Source organism: Osmerus mordax, chromosome 25 (assembly GCF_038355195.1).
Source record: "Osmerus mordax isolate fOsmMor3 chromosome 25, fOsmMor3.pri, whole genome shotgun sequence".
Taxonomy (NCBI): domain Eukaryota; kingdom Metazoa; phylum Chordata; class Actinopteri; order Osmeriformes; family Osmeridae; genus Osmerus; species Osmerus mordax.
This window is the reverse complement of record NC_090074.1, coordinates 10,828,272-10,837,558: the sequence shown is the minus strand read 5'-3', so window position 1 is coordinate 10,837,558 and position 9,287 is coordinate 10,828,272. Positions and strand designations below refer to the sequence as shown.

The window sequence follows — 9,287 nt, the reverse complement described above, 5'->3', positions numbered from 1 at the left end:
TAATCCCAGATCAGTCCTTTACCCAACGTAGATTGGGGTGATTTGCTGCAGAAGTTCCTCCAGCTCTTTTTGTCCACTTATGTTTTGTGCAGGGAGCTTTTGCTTAAGCATGTTTTGTGACAACAAATCGATGAAAGCAGCAACCAGAACATGGCTCGTTGGTCTCGTGGTATGATTCACGCTTAGGGTGCAGGGAGCCTTTGTCTAAGCATGTTTTGTGACAACAAATCGATCAATCAAAGCAGCAACTGAAACATGGCTCGTTGGTCTAGGGGTATGATTCTCGCTTAGGGTGCAGGGAGCCTTTGTCTAAGCATGTTTTGTGACAACAAATCGATCAAAGCAGCAACCAGAGCATGGCTTGTTGGTCTAGGGGTATGATTCTTGCATTGGGTGCGAGAGGTCCCGGGTTCAAATAATGGATGAGCCCTTTACAGTATGTTGTTGAAGGAGGTTACTTGGTAAAGAAGGCTCCTTTTCTAATCCCAGATCAGTCCTTTACCCAACGTAGATCGGGGTGATTTGCTGCAGAAGTTTCTCTATTTGTCTAAGCATGTTTTGTGACAACAAATCGATCAATCAAAGCAGCAACCAGAACATGGCTCATTGGTCTCGTGGTATGATTCTCGCTTAGGGTGCAGGGAGCTTTTGTTTAAGCATGTTTTGTGACAACAAATCGATGAAAGCAGCAACCAGAACATGGCTCGTTGGTCTCGTGTTATGATACTCGCTTAGGGTGCAGGGAGCCTTTGTCTAAGCATGTTTTGTGACAACAAATCGATCAATCAAAGCAGCAACTAGAACATGGCTCTTTGGTCTGGGGGTATGAGTCTCACTTTGGGTGCGAGAGGTCCAGGGTTCAAATCCTGGACGAGCCCATTCCAGTATGCTGTTGAAGGAGGTAACATGGCAAAGAGTGTTCCTGTTCTATTCCCATATCAGTCCTTTACCCAACGTAGATTGGGGTGATTTGCTGCAGACGTTTCTCCAGCTCTTTTTGTCTACGTATGTTTTGTGACAACAAATCTATCAAAGCAGTATTCAGAACATGCTCGTTGGTCTAGGGGTATGATTCTCGCTTACGCTGCAGGGAGCCTTTGTCTAAGCAATTTTTTTTTGACAACAAATCAATCAAAGCAGCAACCAGAACATGGCTCGTTGGTCTAGGGGTATGATTCTCGCTTAGGGTGCGAGAGGTCCCGGGTTCAAATCCCGGACGAGCCCATTACATTATGCTGTTGAAGGAGGTAACATGGCAAAGAGGGCTTCTGTTCTATTGACAAATCAGTCCTTTACCCCACGTAGATCGGGGTGATTTGCTGCAGAAGTTTCTCTATTTGTCTAAGCATGTTTTGTGGCAACAAATCAATCAAAGCATTATCCAGAACATGGCTCGTTGGTCTAGGGGTATGATTCTCGCTTTGGGTGCGAGAGGTCCAGGGTTCAAATCCTGGACGAGCCCATTACAGTAAGCTGTTGAAGGAGGTAACATGGCAAAGAGGGCTCCTGTTCTATTCCCAAATCAGTCCTTTACCCAACGTAGATCGAGGTGATTTGCTGTAGAAGTTTCTCTATTTGTCTTAGCATGTTTTGTGACAACAAATCGATCAATCGAAGCAGCAACTAGAACATGGCTCGTTGGTCAAGGGGTATGATTCTCGCTTAGGGTGCAGGAAGTCTTTGTCTAAGCATTTTATGTGACAACATATCGATCTATCGAAGCAGCAATTAGAACATGGCTCGTTGGTCTAGAGGTATGATTCTCGCGTAGGGTGCGAGAGAGGTCCTGGGTTCAAATCCCGGACGAGACCATTACAGTATGCTGTTGAAAGAGGTAACCTGGCAAAGAGGGCACCTGTTCTATTCCCAAATCAGTCCTTTACCCAACGTTGATCGGCGTGATTTGCTGCAGAAGTTTCTCCACATCTTTTTGTCTAAGCATGTTTTGTAACAACAAATCAATCAAAGCATTATCCAGAACATGGCTCGTTGGTCTAGGGGTATGATTCTCGCTTAGGGTGCGAGAGGTCCTGGGTTCAAATCCCGGTTGAGCCCATTACAGTATGCTGTTGAAGGAGGTAACGTGGCAAAGAGGGCACCTGTTCTATTCTCAAATCAGTCCTTTACCCAACGTAGATCTGGGTGATTTGCTGTAGAAGTTTCTCTATTTGTCTTAGCATGTTTTGTGACAACAAATCGATCAATCGAAGCAGCAACTAGAACATGGCTCGTTGGTCTAGGGGTATGATTCTAGCTTAGGGTGCGGGATCTCGGATGAGCCCACTACAGTAGGTTGTTGAAGGAGGTTATTTAGTGAAGAGGGCTCCTGTTCTAATCCCAGATCAGTACTTCACCCAACGTCGATCGTCGTGATTTGCTGCGGAAGTTTCTCTTTTTGTCTAAGCATGTTTTGTGTCAACAAATCAATCAAAGCAGTATTCAGAACCTGGCCCGTTGGTCTAGGGGTCTGATTCTCGCTTAGGGTGTGAGAGGTCCGGGGTTCAAATCCCGGACGAGCCCATTATAGTATGCTGTTGAAGGAGGTAACATGGCAAGGATGTCCTGGGGTCAAATCCCGGACGAGCCCATTACAGTATGCTGTAGAAGGAGGTAACCTGGCAAAGAGGGCTCCTGTTCCATTCCCAAATCAGTCCTTTACCCAACGTAGATCGGCGTGATTTTCTGCGGAAGTTTCTCCAGCTCTTTATGTCTAAGCATGTTTTGTGACATAAAATCGATCAAAGCAGCATCCAGAACATGGCTCGTTGGTCTCGTGGTATGATTTTCGCTTAGGGTGCAGGAAACCTTTGTGTAAGCATGTTTTGTGACAACAAATCGATCAATCGAAGCAACAACATGGCTCGTTGGTCTAGGGGTATGATTCTCGCTTAGGGTGCAGGGAGCCTCTGTCTAAGCATGTTTTGTACAAAAAATCGATCAATCGAAGCATCAACTCGAACATGGCTCGTTGGGCTAGGGGTATGATTCTCGCTTAGGGTGCGAGAGGTCCTGGGTTCAAATCCCGGAGGAGCCCATTACAGTATGCTGTTGAAGGAGGTAACATGGCAAAGAGGGCTCCTGTTCTGTTCCCAAATAAGTCCTTTACCCAACGTAGATCGGCATTATTTGCTGCAGATGTTTTTCCAGCTCTTTATGTCTAAGCATGTTTTGTGACAACAAATCTATCAAAGCAGCAATCAGAACATGGCTTGTTGGTCTCGTGGTATGATTCTCGCTTAGGGTGCAGGGAGCCTTTGTCTAAGCATGTTTTGTGATAACAAATCGATCAATCGAAGCAGCAACTAGAACGTGGCTCGTCGGTCTAGGGGTATGATTCTCGCTTAGAGTGCTAGAGGTCCTGGGTTCAAATCCCGGACGAGCCCTTTACAGTATGTTGTTGAAGGAGGTTACTTGGCGAAGAGGGCTCCTGTTCTAATCCCAGATCAGTACTTTACCCAATGTAGATCGGCGTGATTTGCTGCGGAAATTTCTCTTTTTGTCTAAGCATGTTTTGTGGCAACAAATCGATCAATCGAAGCAGGAACTAGTACATGGCTCGTTGGTGTATGGGTATGATTCTCGCTTAGGGTGCGAGAGGTCCTGGGGTCAAATCCCGGACGAGCCCTTTACAGTATGTTGTTGAAGGAGGTTACTTGGCGAAGAGGGCTCCTGTTCTAATCCCAGATCAGTACTTTACCCAACGTAGATCGGGGTGATTTGCTGCGGAAATTTCTCCAGCTCTTTTTGTCTACGCATTTTTTTTACAACAACTTAATCAAAGCAGCAACCAGAACATGGCTCGTTGGTCTCGTGGTATGATTCTCACTTAGGGTGCAGGGAGCCTTTGTCTAAGCATTTTATGTGACAACATATCGATCAGTCGAAGCAGCAATTAGAACATGGCTCGTTGGTCAAGGGGTATGATTCTCGCTTAGGCTGCAGGGAGCCTTTGTCTAAGCATGTTTTGTGACAACAAATCTATCAAAGCAGCAACCAGAACATGGCTCGTTGGTCTCGTGGTATGATTCTCGCTTAGGGTGCAGGGAGCCTTTGTCTAAGCATGTTTTGTTACAACAAATCAATCAATCGAAGCAGCAACTATAACATTGCTCGTTGGTCAAGGGGTATGATTCTCGCTTAGGCTGCAGGGAGCCTTTGTCTAAGCATGTTTTGTGACAACAAATCTATCAAAGCAGCAACCAGAACATGGCTCGTTGGTCAAGGGGTATGATTCTCGCTTAGGGTGCAGGGAGCCTTTGTCTAAGCATGTTTTGTAACAACAAATCGATGAAAGCAGCAACCAGAACATGGCTCGTTGGTCTTGTGGTATGATTCTCGCTTAGGGTGCAGGGAGCCTTTGTCTAAGCATGTTTTGTGAATACAAATCGATCAAACGAAGCAGCAACTAGAACATGGCTCTTTGATCTAGGGCTATGAGTCTCACTTTGGATGCGAGAGGTCCAGGGTTCAAATCCTGGACGAGCCCTTTCCAGTATGCTGTTGAAGGAGGAAACATGGCAAAGAGTGTTCCTGTTCTATTCCCATATCAGTCCTTTACCCAACGTAGATCTGGGTGATTTGCTGTAGAAGTTTCTCTATTTGTCTTAGCATGTTTTGTGACAACAAATCGATCAATCGAAGCAGCAACTAGAACATGGCTCGTTGGTCTAGGGGTATGATTCTAGCTTAGGGTGCGGGATCTCGGATGAGCCCACTACAGTAGGTTGTTGAAGGAGGTTATTTAGTGAAGAGGGCTCCTGTTCTAATCCCAGATCAGTACTTCACCCAACGTCGATCGTCGTGATTTGCTGCGGAAGTTTCTCTTTTTGTCTAAGCATGTTTTGTGTCAACAAATCAATCAAAGCAGTATTCAGAACCTGGCCCGTTGGTCTAGGGGTCTGATTCTCGCTTAGGGTGTGAGAGGTCCGGGGTTCAAATCCCGGACGAGCCCATTATAGTATGCTGTTGAAGGAGGTAACATGGCAAGGATGTCCTGGGGTCAAATCCCGGACGAGCCCATTACAGTATGCTGTAGAAGGAGGTAACCTGGCAAAGAGGGCTCCTGTTCCATTCCCAAATCAGTCCTTTACCCAACGTAGATCGGCGTGATTTTCTGCGGAAGTTTCTCCAGCTCTTTATGTCTAAGCATGTTTTGTGACATAAAATCGATCAAAGCAGCATCCAGAACATGGCTCGTTGGTCTCGTGGTATGATTTTCGCTTAGGGTGCAGGAAACCTTTGTGTAAGCATGTTTTGTGACAACAAATCGATCAATCGAAGCAACAACATGGCTCGTTGGTCTAGGGGTATGATTCTCGCTTAGGGTGCAGGGAGCCTCTGTCTAAGCATGTTTTGTACAAAAAATCGATCAATCGAAGCATCAACTCGAACATGGCTCGTTGGGCTAGGGGTATGATTCTCGCTTAGGGTGCGAGAGGTCCTGGGTTCAAATCCCGGAGGAGCCCATTACAGTATGCTGTTGAAGGAGGTAACATGGCAAAGAGGGCTCCTGTTCTGTTCCCAAATAAGTCCTTTACCCAACGTAGATCGGCATTATTTGCTGCAGATGTTTTTCCAGCTCTTTATGTCTAAGCATGTTTTGTGACAACAAATCTATCAAAGCAGCAATCAGAACATGGCTTGTTGGTCTCGTGGTATGATTCTCGCTTAGGGTGCAGGGAGCCTTTGTCTAAGCATGTTTTGTGATAACAAATCGATCAATCGAAGCAGCAACTAGAACGTGGCTCGTCGGTCTAGGGGTATGATTCTCGCTTAGAGTGCTAGAGGTCCTGGGTTCAAATCCCGGACGAGCCCTTTACAGTATGTTGTTGAAGGAGGTTACTTGGCGAAGAGGGCTCCTGTTCTAATCCCAGATCAGTACTTTACCCAATGTAGATCGGCGTGATTTGCTGCGGAAATTTCTCTTTTTGTCTAAGCATGTTTTGTGGCAACAAATCGATCAATCGAAGCAGGAACTAGTACATGGCTCGTTGGTGTATGGGTATGATTCTCGCTTAGGGTGCGAGAGGTCCTGGGGTCAAATCCCGGACGAGCCCTTTACAGTATGTTGTTGAAGGAGGTTACTTGGCGAAGAGGGCTCCTGTTCTAATCCCAGATCAGTACTTTACCCAACGTAGATCGGGGTGATTTGCTGCGGAAATTTCTCCAGCTCTTTTTGTCTACGCATTTTTTTTACAACAACTTAATCAAAGCAGCAACCAGAACATGGCTCGTTGGTCTCGTGGTATGATTCTCACTTAGGGTGCAGGGAGCCTTTGTCTAAGCATTTTATGTGACAACATATCGATCAGTCGAAGCAGCAATTAGAACATGGCTCGTTGGTCAAGGGGTATGATTCTCGCTTAGGCTGCAGGGAGCCTTTGTCTAAGCATGTTTTGTGACAACAAATCTATCAAAGCAGCAACCAGAACATGGCTCGTTGGTCTCGTGGTATGATTCTCGCTTAGGGTGCAGGGAGCCTTTGTCTAAGCATGTTTTGTTACAACAAATCAATCAATCGAAGCAGCAACTATAACATTGCTCGTTGGTCAAGGGGTATGATTCTCGCTTAGGCTGCAGGGAGCCTTTGTCTAAGCATGTTTTGTGACAACAAATCTATCAAAGCAGCAACCAGAACATGGCTCGTTGGTCAAGGGGTATGATTCTCGCTTAGGGTGCAGGGAGCCTTTGTCTAAGCATGTTTTGTAACAACAAATCGATGAAAGCAGCAACCAGAACATGGCTCGTTGGTCTTGTGGTATGATTCTCGCTTAGGGTGCAGGGAGCCTTTGTCTAAGCATGTTTTGTGAATACAAATCGATCAAACGAAGCAGCAACTAGAACATGGCTCTTTGATCTAGGGCTATGAGTCTCACTTTGGATGCGAGAGGTCCAGGGTTCAAATCCTGGACGAGCCCTTTCCAGTATGCTGTTGAAGGAGGAAACATGGCAAAGAGTGTTCCTGTTCTATTCCCATATCAGTCCTTTACCCAACGTAGATCGGGGTGATTTGCTGCAGAAGTTTCTCCAGCTCTTTTTGTCTACGCATTTTTTTTACAACAACTTAATCAAAGCAGCAACCAGAACATGGCTTGTTGGTCTCGTGGTATGATTCTCACTTAGGGTGCAGGGAGCCTTTGTCTAAGCATTTTATGTGACAACATATCGATCAGTCGAAGCAGCAATTAGAACATGGCTCGTTGGTCAAGGGGTATGATTCTCGCTTAGGCTGCAGGGAGCCTTTGTCTAAGCATGTTTTGTGACAACAAATCTATCAAAGCAGCAACCAGAACATGGCTCGTTGGTCTCGTGGTATGATTCTCGCTTAGGGTGCAGGGAGCCTTTGTCTAAGCATGTTTTGTTACAACAAATCAATCAATCGAAGCAGCAACTATAACATTGCTCGTTGGTCAAGGGGTATGATTCTCGCTTAGGCTGCAGGGAGCCTTTGTCTAAGCATGTTTTGTGACAACAAATCGATCAAAGCAGCAATCAGAGCATGGCTCGTTGGTCTAGGGGTATGATTCTCGCTTCGGGTGCGAGAGGTCCCGGGTTCGAATCCTGGACGAGCCCTTTACAGTATGTTGTTGAAGGAGGTTACTTGGTGAAGAGGGCTCCTGTTCTAATCCCAGATCAGTCCTTTACCCAACGTAGATTGGGGTGATTTGCTGCAGAAGTTTTTCCAGCTCTTTTTGTTTACGCATGTTTTGTGACAACAAATCGATCAATCAAAGCAGCAACCAGAACATGGCTCATTGGTCTCGTGGTATGATTCTCGCTTAGGGTGCAGGGAGCTTTTGTTTAAGCATGTTTTGTGACAACAAATCGATGAAAGCAGCAACCAGAACATGGCTCGTTGGTCTCGTGGTATGATTCTCGCTTAGGGTGCAGGGAGCCTTTGTCTAAGCATGTTTTGTGACAACAAATCGATCAATCGAAGCAGCAACTAGAACGTGGCTCGTCGGTCTAGGGGTATGATTCTCGCTTAGCGTGCTAGAGGTCCTGGGTTCAAATCCCGGACGAGCCCTTTACAGTATGTTGTTGAAGGAGGTTACTTGGCGAAGAGGGCTCCTGTTCTAATCCCAGATCAGTACTTTACCCAATGTAGATCGGCGTGATTTGCTGAGGAAATTTCTCTTTTTGTCTAAGCATGTTTTGTGACAACAAATCGATCAATCGAAGCAGGAACTAGTACATGGCTCGTTGGTGTATGGGTATGATTCTCGCTTAGGGTGCGAGAGGTCCCTGGTTCACATCCTGGACGAGCCTGTTACAGTATGCTTTATAAGGAGGTAACCTGGCAAAGAGGGCTCCTGTTCTATTCCCAAATCAGTCCTTTACCCAACGTAGATTGGGGTTATTTGCTGCAGAAGTTTCTCTATCTGTATAAGCATGTTTTGTGGCAACAAATCGATCAATCGAAGCAGGAAATTGTACATGGCTCGTTGGTCTATGGGTATGATTCTCGCTTAGGGTGCGAGAGGTCCTGGGGTCAAATCCCGGACGAGCCCTTTACAGTATGCTGTAGAAGGAGGTAACCTGGCAAGGAGGGCTCATGTTCTATTCCCAAATCAGTCCTTTACCCAACGTAGATCGGGGTGATTTGCTGCGGAAGTTTCTCTTTTTGTCTAAGCATGTTTTGTGTCAACAAATCGATCAAAGCAGCAACCAGAGCATGGCTCGTTGGTCTCGTGGTATGAATCTCGCTTAGGGTGCAGGGAACCTTTGTCTAAGTGTGTTTTGTGACAACAAATCGATAAATCACAGCAACAACTAGAACATGGCTCGTATGTCTAGGGGTATGATTCTCGCTTAGGGTGAGAGAGGTCCTGGGTTCAAATCCCGGAAGAGCCCATTACAGTATGCTTTATAAGGAGGTAACCTGGCAAAGAGGGCTCCTGTTCTATTCCCAAATCAATCCTTTACCCAACGTCGATCGGGGTGATTTGCTGCGGAAGTTTTTCCAGCTCTTTATGTCTACGCATGTTTTGTGACAACAAATCGATCAATTGAAGCAGCAACTGGAACATGGCTCGTTGGTCTAGGGCAGGGGTCTCAAACTTAACTAACCTGGGGGCTTCTGGAGGTAGAGTCTGGGTGAGGCTGGGCCGCATCCAATATTTCACAAAAAAAGGGTTTCAAGTATTCAAAAAAAAGTACAACTGATCCAATCTTTAGTTCAATTACAGTTCAGAACATGAACGATTCTTCAGAACATAAACAGGTTCTTCCGAACATGAACGGTTCTTCAGAACATGGCTTCTCTTGCCTACTCCTTGCTGCCAGAG

The 9,287-nt window shown here is 45.9% G+C and overlaps 2 non-coding genes across 2 annotated transcripts; both read left to right on the top strand.

The window, feature by feature from the left end:
• Positions 1 to 1,152: 1,152 nt before the first annotated feature.
• Positions 1,153 to 1,224, top strand: trnap-agg (transfer RNA proline (anticodon AGG)). Its single transcript has one exon. It is a non-coding gene; the product is annotated as a tRNA-Pro (tRNA).
• Positions 1,225 to 7,500: 6,276 nt separating this feature from the next.
• Positions 7,501 to 7,572, top strand: trnap-cgg (transfer RNA proline (anticodon CGG)). Its single transcript has one exon. It is a non-coding gene; the product is annotated as a tRNA-Pro (tRNA).
• The last annotated feature ends 1,715 nt before the right edge of the window (positions 7,573 to 9,287 follow it).